Source organism: Stomoxys calcitrans, chromosome 2 (genome assembly GCF_963082655.1).
Source record: "Stomoxys calcitrans chromosome 2, idStoCalc2.1, whole genome shotgun sequence".
Taxonomy (NCBI): Eukaryota; Metazoa; Arthropoda; class Insecta; order Diptera; family Muscidae; genus Stomoxys; species Stomoxys calcitrans.
Genome location: NC_081553.1, coordinates 227058965 through 227076716, shown reverse-complemented (window position 1 = coordinate 227076716; position 17752 = coordinate 227058965). Strand labels below are relative to the sequence as shown.

The window sequence follows — 17752 nt, the reverse complement described above, 5'->3', positions numbered from 1 at the left end:
TTAGGGTCTTAGGCCCATAAAAGGCGCATTTATTATTCGATGTCACCGAAAATTGGGACAGTGAGTTGTGTTGGGACCTCCGACATCCATCTTCAATTTGGCCTAGATCGGTGCAGATTTGGATATAGCTGCCATATAGACCGATCCGCCGATTTAGGGTCTTAGGCCAATAAAAGGCGCATTTATTATCCGATGTCGCCGAAATTTGGGACAGTGAGTTAAGTTAAGTTCCTCGACATATTTCTGCAATTTGGCGTAGATCGATCAAGATTTGCATATAGCAAATCTATACAAACCGAAGTCTCGATTTAAGGTTTTGCGTTTGTAAAAGGCGCTTTGATTGTCCGATGTCGCCAAAATTTGGGACAGTGAGTTGTGTTAGGCCCTTCGACATCCATCTTCAATTTGGCTTAGATCCGTGCAGATTTGGATTTAGCTGCCATATAGACCGATCTCTCGATTTAAGATCTTGCCCCCATAAGAGGCGCATTTATTGTCCGATTTTGCCAAAATTTGGGACAGTGAGTTGTGTTAGGCCCATCGACATCCATCTTCAATTTCGCCTAGACCGGTACAGATTTGGATATAGCTGCCATATGGAATGATCAATAGGCCTATCAAAGCCACATTTATTATCCGATGTTGCTGAAATTTGGGACAGTGAGTTGTGTTAAGATCTTCGATATCAATCTTCAATATGGCCCAGATCGGTTCAGATTTGAATATAGCTGTCATATAGACCCATCTCTCGATTTATGGTTTTGGGCCCATAAAAGGCGCATTTATTGTCCGATGTCGCCGAAATTTTGGACAGTGAGTTGTGTAAGGCCCTTCGATATCCTTCTTTAATTTTGTCCAGATCGGTTCAGATCTGAATATAGCTGCCATATAGACCGATCTCTTGATTTAAGGTTTTAGGCCCATAAAAGTCGCAATTTTTGTTCGATTTTGCCAAAATTTCTGACAGTGAGTTGTATTACGCCCTTCGACATTCGCCTTCAACTTGGCCCAGATGGGCTCAGATTTGAATATAGCTGCCATATAGACCGATCTCTAGATTTTGGGCTTTGGGCCCATAAAAGGCGCATTTATTGTCCGATTTCGCCACAATTTGCGACAGTGAGTTGTATTAGGCCCTTCGACATTTTTCTGCAACTTGGCCTAACTCGGTCCAGATTTGGATGTAGCTGCCATATATACCGATTTCTCGATTTAAAGTCTTGGCCCCATAAAAGGCGCATTTATTGGGTTTCCCAAAAAGTAATTGCGGATTTTTCATATAGTCGGCGTTGACAAATTTTTTCACAGCTTGTGACTCTGTAATTGCATTCTTTCTTCTGCCAGTTATTAGCTGTTACTTTTAGCTTGCTTTAGAAAAAAATTATAAAAAGAAATTAGACACAGTGACTTATGTTAGGCTTTTCGACATCCGTGTTGTATATGGTTCAGATCGGTTTATTTTTATTAGATATAGCTACTAAAATGATCAACATTTTGTTATACACAATTGAACAATGACTTGTATTTATTAGTATATGGTCCAAATCGGAACATATTTCGATATAGTTGCTATGGAGCATAAGGTATGCATTTATCATTGGATTTTGGCGAAAGGTGGTTTACAAATATGGCCGAGGTGATGGGTATCCAAAGTTCGGCCGGCCTTAACTTAACACATTTTTACTTGTTTTTATTTATTTTGCTTATTGAAGCAATGTGGGCAAAGTATTTAATTTGAATGATCTTTGTCTATCAATTATACAAAAGGCAAGAAAATTTAAACTACCCTCCACATACGAGGGCCTTGGCAAAATTGGACGTCTACTAAAAAACCATAACAAATTGGAAAAATATTTTTTTTTTTTAATATTTTGATAAGTTTTATTTGATGCCTTTCGAGTGCCAGTCGGCTGTTTTGGATTGAATCTCAGAGCAAAGTTTTACTGGATAGTTATCGACATCCGTTAATAATAACCGATTAATCGGCGTTTGCGTTATATAGTTTTAAAATAAAACACTGCAAGTTTAGCTTATAGTGCCAATGTAGCCATCTTACCTCGTCACTTTGATTCTGCTCAAGAATGCCCCCTTTAAGCTGGCCACACTCATACTTATCTTTAATGTTGATTTTTAATATTCACTTAAACTCGTTTTAATCACCTGCCCTACAGCTTTGAATCCTTGATGTGTGTATGTGTGTGGTAAATTTAAATTTTATTCTTCATTTTTAAATACAATTTTAAGTGCCTCTCCTTGTGCTTCGTCTTGAGAGCTTTACTTTTATTAGCTCAACAGACAGCCGCATTGAATTGAAAGAAATTCATTTGAGACAGTCATAGACTGGCTTATATGATGCTTATTCAACACATTTACCTACCTCAGGTGCATGGGGAACTAATTTTACGATTCAACAAAAACAAAAAAAAACTGAATTTAATCGTTATGGCCATTTTAATGGCTGGTAACTTAACTATTCCCATATGCTTGTAGTTGTGCTGTCATAACTTTAGCGGCATGGTTGGAGAAGTTACATCAAACATTGTTGCTGTGGAACTCAGCTGGTTCAATATCATCACCCAACAAGGCGAGAATGATGCATGGAAATACAAACTATGAGGCAAATAATACAAGGCGGAATTTTGAGAAAAAGTTAAAAAAATGTACAACATATTTATAAAAAAATCCAGATTTAAGATTAATTAAAAATTCATACAATCGGATATTGCATGCAGACCATAGGGTAAAATTGTGCGATAACAAAAGGTCGACCATCTCCTACTCTAGTTATCGCATAACCTGCAGATGCCTGCCTCGCCCAATGTTCATCGCGCGTCATACACCTGAGGTTGCATTGACTAGTCAGCAGTCTGAAGTCATGGCTTTTCAGCTTCAGGGTAGGCAAAGTCCTGTCTCGCAAAATACTGAGCCACATGGACTTTTGCAAGCTGCAACCCACATCACTCTACATCTCAACCTGCGCGGTTAATGTATCAAGCATCCACTCAACGTCAATCGGTCAATATGACAGCTGCATGATTACTCACTGTTGTGATAGGTTTTCAGCGAAATCAGGAAATAAATTGACTTTTCATGGGATCAAGACCTAACATCGGCGGCCTTTATAGGAGCTATATTCAAATATTGCCCTTGAGCTATATTTGAATATATTCAGTCTTATCGGCTAAAAGATGAATCTATTATGACCTCAACAACTATAATCTGGAGGCCAATATGCATGATTCAGAAACTTAACTTATTTTTATGGTGATGGGAAGTACTTACTCCGACTTTCCGATAGTAGCACCCCAAATTATCTAAGAGTCCAAAAGTATGTATGCTCCTAACTACCATGACATTTTAAGCCTCTCTGAGCATGTCCTATATTTATGAGAAAATTCAGTCTAATCGGCTTATACATGAATCTACTATGACCTCAACAGCTTTAATCTGGAGACCAATATGGGGGATTCAAAAACTTAACTTATTTTTATGGTGATTGGGTGTACTTACTCCGGCATTCCGTTAGTAGCACCCGAAATTTTTGATCTAAGATTCCAAAAGTATGTATGTTCCATGAAATTTTAAGCCTCCCTGGGCATGTCCTTCCGTTTGCCTTTACCAAGTTAGGTATAAAACCCTTGGCCACCTTGGCGAAAGACAATTTGAGATATCTTATCAAAGTTTTTGTATATTTCTTGGGGAAGGGTAGTTTAAGTACCCTGTTCCTTGAAGAAGGGTACATTCAGAAACCTTTCTCTTGAAGAAGGATAAATGCAGAAACCCTTCTCTTGAAGAAACAGTAGTTTTAGTTTTTTTCTTTGGGAAGGGGGTTGCCCAAGAAGTAATTGCGAATTTTTTAAAAGAAAGTAAATGAATTTTTATTAAAACTTAGAATGAACTTTAATCAAATATATATTTTTTTTAACTTTTTTTCTAAAACAAGCTAAAAGTAACCGCTGATAACTGACAGAAGAAAAAATGCAATTACAGAGTCACAAGCTGTGAAAAAATTTGTCAACGCCGACTATATGAAAAATCCGCAATTACTTTTTGGGCAACCCTATAGTAACCTTTTCCTTGAGAAAGGGTAGTTTTAGATTAGGTTGAAAAGAGGGTGCAGATATTAATCTGCCTAATACCACTATAGACATACACCTAAGTCAGTAATCGGCATGTTGTGCGCTCTAAAAACTAAAAAGTAACCTCGAAGAAGAAAATTTTAAGTTAGGAATTCCGTGCTACTTACAAAATCCTAATTTGTTTTCCATACCACTTCCCTACCTAAGGGTAGTTTTAGTACCCTTCTCCTTGGGAAAGGGTAGATTTAGTGGCCCTTTCCTTGGGAAAAGGGAGATTTAGTACCCTTTTCCTAGGGAAAAAGGAGATTTAGTACACTTTTTCTTATGAAAGGGTAGTTTTAGTACCATTTCCCTTGACTAAGGGAAGTTTTAGTACTCTTTTCCTTATCAAAAGGGACTTTTAGTACCCCTTTCATTTGCAAAGGGTAATTTTAGCACACTTTTCCTTGCGAAAGGGAAGCTTTAGTACACTTGTAATTTCAATATCCCTTTTCAATGGAAAGGGTAGTTTTGGTACCCTTTTCCATGGGAAAAGGTAGATTTAGTACCCTTTTCCCTGCCATAGCGTAGTTTGAGTACCCTTTTCCTTGCCAAACAGTAGTTTAAGTACCATGTTTTTCATCAACGGTAGTCTAAGTATCCCTTTTCTTGCCAACGGGTAGTCCTTGTACCCTTTTCCTTGCCAAATGGTAGTTTTAGTACGCTTTTCCATGCCAAAGGGAAAATTTTAGTACCCTTTTCCTTGCCAAACTGTAGTTTAGGTATCCTTTTCCTTGCCAAAGCGTAGTTGTAGTACCCGACTCCTTACCAAATGGTAGTTTGAGTACATAGAGGTAAATGTACGTTTTTTCTTGCCAAAAGGAAATTTTAGTACCCTTTTCCTTGCCAAAGAGTAGGTTTAGTACATTTTTTTTTTTGGCAATATGTAGTTTTAGTACCTTTTCCTTGGTAAAAGGCAGCTTTAGTAAACTTTCCTTGCCAAATGTTAGTTTTAGTACCCTTTTCCTCGGGAAAGTGAAGTTTTATACCCTTTTCCTTGGCAAATTGTAGTTTTAGTACCCTTTTCCTTGGCCAAGGCTAATTTTAGTACCCTTTTCCTTGAAAGGGTAGTTTTAGTACCTTTCTCATTAGGAAAGGAAATTTTTACCGGATAGTTTTAGTACTCTTTTCCTCGACAAAACGTAGTTTTAGTACCGTTTTCCTTGGGAATGGGTAGTTTTAGTACCCTTTTACTTGGTAAAGGATAGTTTTAGTACCTTTTTCCGTCGGGAAGGGTTAATTTTAGTACTGGAAATTTTAGGTTTTAGTACCTTTTTGGTGGGAAAGGAGAGTTTTAGTACCATTTTCTGGCCAAATTTTAGTTTTAGTACCCTTTTCCTTGGGAAACGGTATTTTTAGTAGATTTTGCCTTGCCATAGGGTTGTTTTAGGACAATTTTCCTTGTGAGAAGATAGTGTTGATGCACTTTTCCCTGCCTAAGGGTAGTACCCTTTTCTCTGGGAGAGGATAGTTTTACTAACCTCTTCGTTGGGAAAGGGTAGTCTTAGTAATCTTTTCCTTGGGAAAGGTTACTTTTTTTACCCTTTTCCTCGGAAAAGGGTAGTTTTAGTACCCTTTTCCTTGGGAAAGGGTAGTTTTAATATCCTTTTCCTGGGAAAAGGTTAGTTTTAGTACCCTTTTCCTTGGGAACGGTTGCTTTGGTACCCTTTTCCTTGAGAAAATATAGTTTTAGTAACCTTTTCTTTGGGAAAGGTTAGTGTTGGTACCCTTTTCCTTGTCAATGTATAGCTGTAATACCCTTTTCCTTGACAACGGTAGTTTAAGTACCCTTTTCTTTACCAAATGGTAGGTTTAGTACCATTTTCCTTCCCGAAGGGTAGTTTTAGTACACTTTTCATCAGGAAAGGGTAGTTTTGGTGTCGTCTTCTTTGGAAAAGGGTAGATTTAGTACCATTTTCATTGCCAAAGCGTAGTTTAAGTACGCTTTTCCTTGCCAAAGGCTAGTTTTAGTACCCATATCTTTGATAAAGGGTAGTTTTAGTATACTTTCCCTTTCCAAAGGGTAGTTTTTGTACCCTTTTCTTTGCAATGTGTAGTTTTAGTACATTTTCCTTTCCAAAGGGTATTTTTAGTAACCTTTTTTTTTAACAAAAGGGTAGTTTGAGTATTCTTTTCCTTGCCAAGGATTGTTTTAGTACCTTACGCTTTGGGAAAAGGTAGTTTTAGTAACCTTTTCGGTGAGAAAGGGTAATTATAGTACTCTTTCCTTTAAAAAAGTGCGGTTTTATTACACGTTTTCTTTCTTGAGAAAGGGTAGTTTTTTTCTTGGAAAAGAGTAGTTTTAGTACTCTTTTCCATGGGAAATGTTAATTTTAGTACATTTCTGCTTGGGAAAGAACTGTTTAAGTACACTTTTCCTTGGAAAAGACTAGTTTGAGTTCACTTTTCAATAGAAATTGGTAGCTTCAGTACATTTTTGCATGGGAATACGTACTGTTATTGGACCTTTCTTTGCGAGAGGATAGTTTTAGTACACTTTTCTCTCTGCGAAAGCATAGTTTTGGTACACATATCGATTTAAAAATATAGTTTTAACACTTTTAAATGGAAAACGGTAGTTTTAGTATATTTTTCCATAGATCAGTGTAGTATTAATACGCCTTTTCTTTGGAAATGGTTCTTTAGGCCTTTTTTTTGGTAAAAGGTAATTTTTAGGAAAAGTAGTTTTAGTACCCGTTTCCTTAGGAAAGGGCATTTTTTACCCTTTCTTAAGGAATCGATCAGTTTGGAACCCTTTTCCTTGATAAGGGGAAATTTTAGTACCCTTCTCATTGGTCAAGGGTAATTTTAGTACCCGTTTCATTGGGAAAGACCAGTTTTAGTACTCTTTTAATTAGGAATATTTAGTACCCATTTCATGGGAAAGTGTAGTTTTAGTACCCGTTTCATTGAGAAAGTCTAGTTTTAGTACCCATTTCGTTGGGAAAGGGCAGTTTTAGTACCAATTTCATTGGGAAAGAGTTTTAGTATCCTTTCCGTTGGGAGAGGTTGTTGTAATACCCTTTCCCAAAAGAAAAAGGTTCTAAGCCACCCTTTGAAAGGGGGTACTTTGGACTTAAAGAACTTTTGTACTTTTTTTAGTACCCTTTTCATTTCTTTTCCAAAAGATGGACTCAGAACCCTATACCAGGAGGTAGATTTTCATGGTTGTTATATCCAATAAGGCCCATTTAACCAGAGCGATTATATCTGACAGAAGGTCATATGCTCTGACACCAATATTTATATTTTGTAGAGTCAGAAATGAATATCTCGATGTGTAGCATCTGTATGCCAAATTATTTATGAGTATAAACATTTTGAATTTTTCGAAAGGTTAGGGCTAACTTTATTATTTGCAATTAGGAAATGCCTTGGGGTGTTTACCAGGTTAGGTACAATTTCATTGTTCCCTTTCAGTGGTTTCTCAAATTTGATTAGCGTTTTAGTATTTTGGAAAATTTCACAATATTTGAGGTATTATTTTAATTTTTTCATAATTTTATTTTTTTTTCTATATCAGAAAACATGTTCCTCCAAAAATAACCATCTTTTTAATAATTTCCAAAGCCAACCAACTCTTGCCCCAACAATGAGTTTTGGTATACACATCTGTCGTTTTATAGCTCTTATCCTTTGTGTTCATAATCAACTCTGGCATATTGTAATCACAATGCATCCCATGCCATTATCATCCTGCCATAATCATGTTTGCCATTTTAAGCACAGCTTAAGGATTTCTTGAGAAGAGTAAACTTTTTTGGGTTCTGCGGCTGCCCCTTTTTTTCTTATCGTTGATATCTTTTTGAAAAGAGATCATAAAAAAGTTTTGCTTTGTCTTAATATGAAGAGTTAAATTAAGTTCGTTTGAATAGGTTGTGTGTGGAGATGAGCAAAATGAAAGGAACGAATCCTTTATACAAATGAACAACAAAGATGCAATAAATGTCAATATGGAAAATAATAAACATAAATGTTAAGCCATTTGTATTGTAGCCAAACGTACAGATGTTGAATGAATGAGTTCGAACAAAAGACCATATTAACACAGGAGAGTAGCGATTGAAAGATTGATTCGGGCAATGTGGAATATTTGTTAGCCTATACCATAAGGGTTCTACAGCTTGGTGAAAGTTTAATATTTTTTTTTATAAATTTCTGTTGTTGTTATTTTTTAAAACTCTTAATAACTCCTGAATTTGAAGTTTTTTTTTCGCAAGCATATTCATAAATCAAATGTCATTTAATTCACTTCCTCTTTGGCTAAATAAAATGATTTCTTAAGTAGACATTTCTCATTTTTGGTTCATTACTTTTGTTTTCTTTTAAGAATTTTTATTATTTGTGGCCATAAATCTCTTTCGTCTGCTCTTTGCGGTACAAAAGGAAATCCATTCTCGTCTCTTATCATAAATTACAATGTAGCATATAAAGTGCAATTTTATTATATTTTTTCATTATATGTACATTTTTGTATGGTTTCGGTCGTAAATTATAACCAAAAGAACGATTTTTCGTATATGAAACAGGGTGGCCATAATTAGACACTCATCATTACCCAATGTGAGTACTTGTTTGAAGTACAATTATTCAACGAGGCTTAACATTCTGTAGTGAAAAGGAACTGTACAAGCAAAAGTCGCTTAAATGTCTTAAATGCCTTAACGAAGAAGGATCCTTCTTTTAGTTCAGCATGACAACGGGCATAGGCAGAAATATGAAAACTATCGTAGGGAGGTCAGTGATATGACACCATCGTTCGATGTCATCGTATTTTAGCATTTCATCCACAATCTTCTGGAAGATTTTTCACTATTGTTCTTCTGTATAAGTCGCGAAACATTCTTATGAACAACCCATTGCGTGTGCGGAAGTTTTAGTAACTCTTCGTGACGGTTCTCTTACAACTCATTGCGTTTTAATCTTCCGCGAAACTCTCTTCAGGGATATCTTGGGACAATCCATTGCGCGTGTGGAAGTTTTAGCAACTCTTCTCGACGATTCTTTTACAACTCATTATGTTATGCTCGCAAACGTCCGTAGGAGTCGTGAAACACTCTTCTGGGATATCATTGGACAATCCTTTGTGTGTGCGGAAATTTTAGCAACTCTCCCCGACGATTCTTCTGCAACTCATTGTGTTATAGTCGTAATCGTCCGTATGAGTCGTGAAACACTCTTTTGGGATATCATTGGACAAGCCAATGCGTGTGCAGAACTTTTATCAACTCTCCCCGACGATTCTTCTACAACTCATTGTGTTAAAGTCGTAATCGTCCGTATGAGTCGTGAAACACTCTTCTGGGATATCATTGGGCAAGCCATTGCGTGTGCAGAAGTTTTAGAAACTCTTCTCGACGATTTTTTTACAACTCATTGTGTTGTGCTCGTAATCGTCCGTAGGAATCGTGAAACACTCTTCTGGGATATCATTGGACAAGCCATTGCGTGTGCGGAAGTTTTAGCAACTCTTCTCGACCTTTTTGTACAACTCATTGTGTTATGCTCAATCGTCCGTAGGAGTCGTGACACATTCTTGTGGGATATCATTGGACAATCCTGTGGGATATCATTGGACAATACTTTGCAAGTGCGGAAGTTTTAGCTACTATACCGACGATTCTTTTACAACTCATTGTGTTATAATCGTCCGTATGAGTCGTGAAACACTCTTCTGGGATATCATTGGACAAGCCATTGCGTGTGCAGAAGTTTTAGAAACTCTTCTCGACGATTCTTCTACAATTCATTGTGTTATAGTCATAATCGTCCGTATGAGTCGTGAAACACTCTTCTGGGATATCATTGGACAAGCTATTGCGTGTGCGGAAGTTTTAGCAACTCTTCTCGTCATTTTTGTACAACTCATTGTGTTATGCTCAATCGTCCGTAGGAGTCGTGACACACTCTTGTGGGATATCATTGGACAATCCTTTGCAAGTGCGGAAGTTTTAGGAACTTTACCGACGATTCTTTTACAACTCATTGTGTTATACTCGTAATCGTCCGTAGAGTCGTGAAACACTCTTCTGGAATATCGTTGGACAAGCCATTGCGCGTGCAGATGTTTTAGAAACTCTTCTCGACGATTTTTTTACAACTTCTCTTCACGTCGGTTCTCTTACAACTCATTGCGTTTTAGTCATCCGTATGAGTCGCGAAATATTCTTCTGGGATATCACTGGACAGTCCATTACATGTGCAACTCTTCCCGACGATTCTCTTACAACTCATTGCGTGTTAATCGCCCGTATGAGAAGCGAAAGCTTCTTCTCTGATATCTTGGACAATCCATTGCGTGTGTGGAGGTTTTAGCAACACTTTGTGTTATACTCGTAATCGTCCGTAGGAGTCGTGAAACACTCTTCTGCGATATCATTGCACAATCCATTGTGTGTGAGGAAGTTTTGTCGACCCTTCGTGACGATTTTTAACTGCATACTTTAACATGTTGAATCTCTGTAAGACGCAATTATTATCCAATTTGGCTGAAATTTTGCATGAAGTGTTTGATTTCCAACAATTATGCCAACTATGACTTACGGTTGATAACCTGATATACCTCCCATATAAACCGATCTTCGTATTTTAGTTTTTGAGCCTCTAGAGGGCGCAATTCTTATCCGATTTGGCTGTACAACGACTTATCCTATTACCTTCAACATGAGTGCCAAATATGTTCTAAGTCGGTGCATAACCTCATAAAGCTCCAAAATAAACCAATCTCTCGATTTTATTTCTTGAGCCCCTATAGGGCGCAATTCTTACCCGATTTGGTTAAAATTTTGCACAATGACTTCTACTATTTCCAATATCCAATACATGTATGGACCCAATTGGTCCATAACCTGATATAGCCCCAATAGCATAGCAATTCTTATCCTTTATCCTTTGTTTGTCTATAAAGAAATATCACGCAAAGAACTAAAAAAAAATCCGATCCATGGTGGAGGGTATATAAGATTCGACTTTCGATTTTACTTCTTGAGCCCCTATAGGGAACAATTCTTACCCGATTTGGTTAAAATTTTGCACAATGATTTCTACTATTTCCAACATCCAATCCATGTATGGATCCAATCGGTCCATAACCTGACATAGCCCTTATCCATTATCCTTTATTTGTCTATAAAGAAATATCACGCAAATAACTTAAAAAAATCCGATCCATGGTGGAGGGTATATAAGATTCGGCTGAGTAGAACAAAACACATTTTCACTTGTAATTCCAATAATTCTGCTCAGTTGCACTTTTACTTTGTACATTTTGAACCCGCAAAGTTTTTCCGATCGACTGGCATCGCAATGGCCGGTTGGGACTTCCACCAACGATGCAAGGTCGCATTTCTCAGCTCAGGAATACTCGCCGTCCTTTTCCGGAGACTCTCGGCCACAGGGCCTGAACCCCGAGCGCCAGCCCACGCATTCGCCGCATAAGCATAGAGGAGATTAACCACTGACGTCGCACAGTGGGTTGGGAGACTCTTGGCCATAGGGCCCGAACCCCAGCGCCAGCCCACACCAAGTCCGCGCATTCGCCGTATAAGCACAGAGGGGATTCACCACCGACGTCGCACAGTGGGTTGGGGCAAAAAAAATATGTGGAAATAAGTCTGCCATTTTGCAACGGATAGAGATATCTTCATGAAATGTATATACATGGTTATAGATAAGGTGTTATCCAGTTTATATGCAAAATTTCAGGGCCCTAGAAGTCCCTGGGGCCCATTCGTGGACCTTCAAAGTTGGTCACCTCGACCCTAGAAAATTTTGTTGGGGCTGTCAAAAGCGCATATAAGGTCCAATTTTCTGGAAAGTGCTTAAAAAACTAGAAGTGCTTAAAAAGCCCTTCAAAAAACAGGCCTAAAATATCATTTATTCGAAACCCCATATTGCCATTGGCCTCAAAATTGGATATCAAATTCTCCTTATTACAAAAGTCAGCAAATATGTCCGGTTTGGGGTATTGGCCCTAAAAACTTTAAATATTTAGTTTCACTCTCTTTAGGACCCAAATTGTTGTGGTGAGCAAATACTTCCTACTTGGAGGTTGTTATGGTGGTGGGACTTCGCCTAGACAGTTGGTCACTAATGTTGATATCAGATACGTAGTCTACTCCCAAATACCTTTAATTTGAGCTCCATATTTCCATAGTCGGGGATGTTTTTGGGGAGAGGCGGCCCCCTAAACACTTGGTCCTATATATGGATAAGTCCTGTTTGGGGGGAATTTTGGGGAATGGGTGGACCCCCAGAAACGTGGTCCCACATTTAGATATTAGATTCGTATTCTACTCGCAAATACCTTTCATTTGAGTCCCATATTGCCATGGTCGGTAAATATGACCGATTTAGGGGTGTTTTGGGGGTTGGGGTGGTCCCCCTAACACTTGGTCCGACATTTGGATATCAGATACGTTTTCTTATCCTAAATACCTTTCATTTGAGACCCATATTGTCGTACTTGCTGTATATATACATATATATTTGGTAATTTTTGGGGTGGGGCGCCCCCCTCCCTATGTACCCCATCCGAAATTTGGATAACAAATTTTTGTATGTAGGTTACTAAAGGAGGGCACACAAAATTTCGCTTAAATCGCACCACCATCTCCGAGATCTGGCGTTTCGGAAAATTAGGGTAAGGGGGAGGGTCCGTTCCCCCTTCAGATATCAAAAAATGTAGTACCCTATTTTCACCACGGGATCATTATGTACCATCAGTGAAAATTTTGGTTCAGCCATTTCTGAGTCTATAAGAAACACACAAACAAACAAACACAAATTGATTTTTATACCCTCCACCATAGGATGGGGGGTATACTCATTTCGGCATTCTGTTTGTAACTACTCGAAATATTCGTCTGAGACCCCATAAAATATATAAATTCTTGATCGTCATGACACTTTAAGTCGATCTAGCCATGTCCGTCCGTCTGTCGAAAGCACGCTAACTTCCAAAGGAGTAAAGCTAGCCGCCTGAAATTTTTCACAAATACTTCTTATTAGTGTAGGTCAGTTGGTATTGTAAATGGGCCATATCGGTCCATGTTTTGATATAGTTGCCATATAAACCGATCTTGGGTCTTAACTTCTTGAGCCTCTAGAGTGCGCAATTCTTATCCGATTGAAATGAAATTTCGCACGACGTTCTTTGTTATGATATCCCACAACTGTGCCAGGTATGGTTCAAATCGGTTCATAGCTTGATATAGTTGTCATATAAACCGATCTTGGGTCTTGACTTCTTGAGCCTCTAGAGGGCGCAATTCTTATCCGATTTGAATGAATTTTTGCACGAAGTATTTCGTTATGATATCCAAAAACTGTGCCAAATATGGTTCAAATCAGTTCAAATAAAGCTGTCATATAAACAGATCAGTTGACTTGACTTCTTGAGCTTCTAGACGGCGCAATTCCAATCCGATTTGGCTGAAATTTTGCATGACGTATTTTATTCTTGCTTTCAATAACTGTGTCATATAAGGTTCAAATCGGTTCATAACCTGATATAGCTGTCATATAAACCGATCTGGGATCTTGACTTCTTGAGCCTCTAGAGGTCACAATTATTATCCGATTTGCTGAAATTTTGTACGGCGGATTCTCTCATGACCATCAACATATGTGTTTATTACGGTCTGAATCGGTCTATAGCCCGATACAGCTCCCATATAAATGGATCTCTCTATTTTACTTCTTGAGCCCCCAAAGGGCGCAATTCTTATTCGAATTGGCTGACATTTTACACAGGTCTCCAACAAATGCGAGTTCCATGGTGGAGGGTATATAAGATTCGGCCCGGCCAAACTTAGCACGCTTTTACTTTTTATATATAAGATAGGCTCTTAGGTCAATATTTCGAGGTGTTACAGATGGAATGTCTAGATTAGTATACTATATATATTCGGCACACTCTAATAATGGCACACATGGTGGTCCCCCCTCCTTTTGTCAACATTAGATGTACCAAAACAAAAAATAGCATACCACAATTTCTAAACCTTCGTTATAATGTCTCGTAGCAAAAAAACAAAAAATTAAATAATACAACATTTGGCTGCCTTTTCATATGGCTGAAGTGGTCGGTCATAAAATCTACGATCTACTCCCAAGAATATTTCCGTACACAAAGCGATAAAATTTGAGCAAATTTGTTGTTGCAATGTTCTTGGCTTGTCGTTTAGATATAGACGCTCTTGAGACGTCTCGCTTAATTTTACTTGTTGACATCAGCAATTTTTAAATGGACACGCATAATTACATTCGCCGGCTGTAGAATAAGCAAAAATGTTTTCGTTCCTCCATCCAAGAGCAAAAATCAGGCGATGTGTGCATTCCAAATTGAGGCACTCAGTAAGTGTGTAAAGTCAATATCAACATGGCATCACATTACCCAGCAGGCTTTAAAGGGAGGACCACCATAGTCAGAAAAGGCCCAGCCGAAACGATACGTTCATCATCATCAACATCTCCATCTGCCTAAAGATCGTCAATATGCCAGACAACAACAATTCCCCGAAAACCATAAAATTGTGCGCTTTTATGTTGGTGGCAAACCGACAGATGACTTCTAAAGTGTCGAACACTTTTCTAGTTCGATTTGTATTGTAGACGGCCAAATACGTTTGAGAGTAGGAAACTTTGCCTCGCCATGCTTTGCTTTAAGTTTTTATCGCCTTTTTGTCTCAATTTTCAGGCGACAAAATCTTTGAAAGTCATCATAAGATTTTGCCAAAAATCTTTTTGTAGTGTGTCGAATTTCGTGAAGAGGGGTTGATGAAGATCACTTTTATAGATCTATTAAATTATGTTTCCGCTTTTTATGACTGAAAAAAAAAACGACTAAACAAAGCGTAAACCAAATTTGATTTATTGACTTGGCAGACTTGGTTTTAACCCCTAGTACTAAAAGTTCGTCCAGGGCGAATCTTTCCGACTGCCTAATTTCTAAACACAGTGGTAGTAAAAACTCACTCTATGCAAAAGCCATATCGAAAGAGCCAGGAGCTGGGAACACACATTACTCGTAGTCCATAACATGTTATGGGCTAGGAAGTTATGAGTAAATACATGGACATCACATTCGAAGCAACATCAAATGGATGGAGAAATCGACTGAGGAACAGATCAGGTTAGGTTTGGTAGAAAAGAGACTGCAGACATTAATCCCCTCCATGCCACTATGGGCATACACCTAAGCCAGTAATCGAAATGGTTCAACGTCTCATCATCTTCCCCGCATGCCCTACACCCGCTATCACTTGCCGCACCGATTTTACATAAGTGAGCTCGTAGTCCTATGTCTGCCGTTATGATACCAATAGCTATACTGACCTCCTTCTTACTTCCTTTCAGTAATAGCCTGGTCTTTTCACGATCTGGATTTCCCCATAGTATTTTCGCCGTCCTATCGACCGTTTCGCTGTGAAACATGGACGTTTGTCGCCCACTTCCTTAACTTGGACTGCGACGAGCCGAAAGGCTTCGGGTTAACCAAGTTTATTGAAGATAGTCCTCTGGCCTTCACCGCCAAATCATATGCCCTTTCATTTCCTCTTACTCCCTTATGCCTCTGCACCCAAACGATGCCTCTCGACATTCTTGTTCAATACGGCCCAGATTGGTCCAGATTTGGATATAGCTACCATATAGACCGATCTCCCGATCTAAGGTTTTGGGCCTATAACAGGCGCATTTATTTCCGATTTCGCTGCAATTTGGGACAGCAAGTTATGTTTGGTCCCTCAATATTCTTGTTTGATTTGGCCCAGATCAGGCCAACTGATTTCTCGATTTAAGGTCTTGGGTCCATAAAAGGTGCATTTATTGTCCGATTTCCCCGAAATTTGGTATAGCGAGTTGTGGTAGGCTCCTCGACATGCCAGTTTAATACTGCCCACATCTGTCCAGATTTGGATATAGCTCCCTTATATACCGATCTTCCGATTTAAGATTTTAGACCTAAACAAGTAAGAGCGTGCTAAGTTCGGCCGGGCCGAATCTTATATACCCTCCACCATGGATCGCATCTGTCGAGTTCTTTGCGCAGTATCTCTTTTTAGGCAATATGGACGGAGGAGGAGGAGGAGGAGGAGCTATATCATGTTATAGTCCGATTCGGGGCTCAAGAAGCAAAATCGGGCGATCGGATTATATGGGAGCTGTGTCAAGCTATAGATCGATTCAGACCATATTGCACACGTATGTTGAAGGCAATGGAAGAAGCCGTTGTACAAAATTTGTGCCAAATCGGATGAGAATTGCGCTCTCTAGAGGCTCAATAACTCAAGATTGGTTTATGTGGCAGCTATATCAGGTTATGGACCGATTTGAACCATACTTCGCACAGTTGTTGGAAGTGATATCAAAACATAATGTGTAAAATTTCGGTCAAATCGGATAAGAATTCCGCCTTCTAAAAGCTCAAGAAGTCAAGACCCAAGATCGGTTTGTATGGCAGCTATATCAGGTTAGTTGTTGGAAGTGATATCAAAACACTATGTGCAAAATTTCAGTCAAATTGGATGAGAATTGCGCCCTCTATAGGCTCAAGAAGTCAAGACCCAGGATCGGTTTATATGGCAGCTATATCAGGTTATGGACTGATTAAAACCATACTTAGTGTAGTTGTTGGAGGTGATACCAAAACACTTTGTGCAAAATTTCAATAAAATCGAACGAGAATTGCGCCCTCTAGAGGCTTAAGAAGTCAAGCCCCCGGTTTATATGGCAGCTATATCAAAACATGGATCGATTCAGCCCATTTACAATCCCAATCGACCTACACTAATAAGAAGTATTTGTGCATAATTTCAAGCGGTTAGCTCTTTTCCTTCAAAAGTTAGCGTGCTTTCGACAGACAGACGGACGGACATAGCTAGTTCGACTTAAAATGTCACGACAATCAAGAATATATATACTTTATGGGGTCTTAGAAACATATTTTGAGTTGTTACAAACAGAATGACGAAATTAGTATACCCTCATCCTATGGTGGAGGGTATAAAAAGGTGAGATTATAAACCGATTTTGGTAAAATTAGTTATTTGGGAGTAGAGTACGAATGTGTTATCAGCATTCGGGACTAATTGTCTAGGGGACCTCCCACCCCATAACAACCCCCAAATAGGACGAAGTTGCTCACCATGACAGTTTGGGTTCACAGAAAATGGAGCACGATGTTAATAGTTTTTGGGGCCCACTCCCCAAAACGGCCATATTTGCTGTATATTCCAATATAGGGCTCAAATTAAAGGTATTTGAGATAAGAAAACAAATTTGATTTCCTTTTTGGGGGCCAAGGATTTGAGGGACGCCTCCCCTTAAAACAAATGGCAATATGGGGTTCAAACCAATTATATTTGAGAGGGCAAAGTGTTTGAGGGAACAACCCCACTCCCCGAAACACCCCTAAATCGTACATATTTACCGACCATGGCAATATGGGGCTCAAATAAAAGGTATTGGGGAGTAGAGCATGAAATTGGTACCAACTTTCAGGATCAAGTTTCTTGTGGTCCAACACTTCCCCAAAACACCCTCAAAATAGGACTTATATACTGGCTTTGGCAATATGGGTCTCAAATAAAAGGAATTTGGTAGTAGAACACGAATCTGATATACAAATGTAG

The 17752-nt window shown here is 38.7% G+C and overlaps 1 protein-coding gene across 4 annotated transcripts in view; it reads left to right on the top strand.

Annotated features, from left to right (window-relative positions):
* The window catches only part of LOC106081004 (protein doublesex), a 320938-nt gene that overhangs the window by 290830 nt on the left and 12356 nt on the right, over positions 1-17752 (top strand). The window lies entirely within an intron of this gene.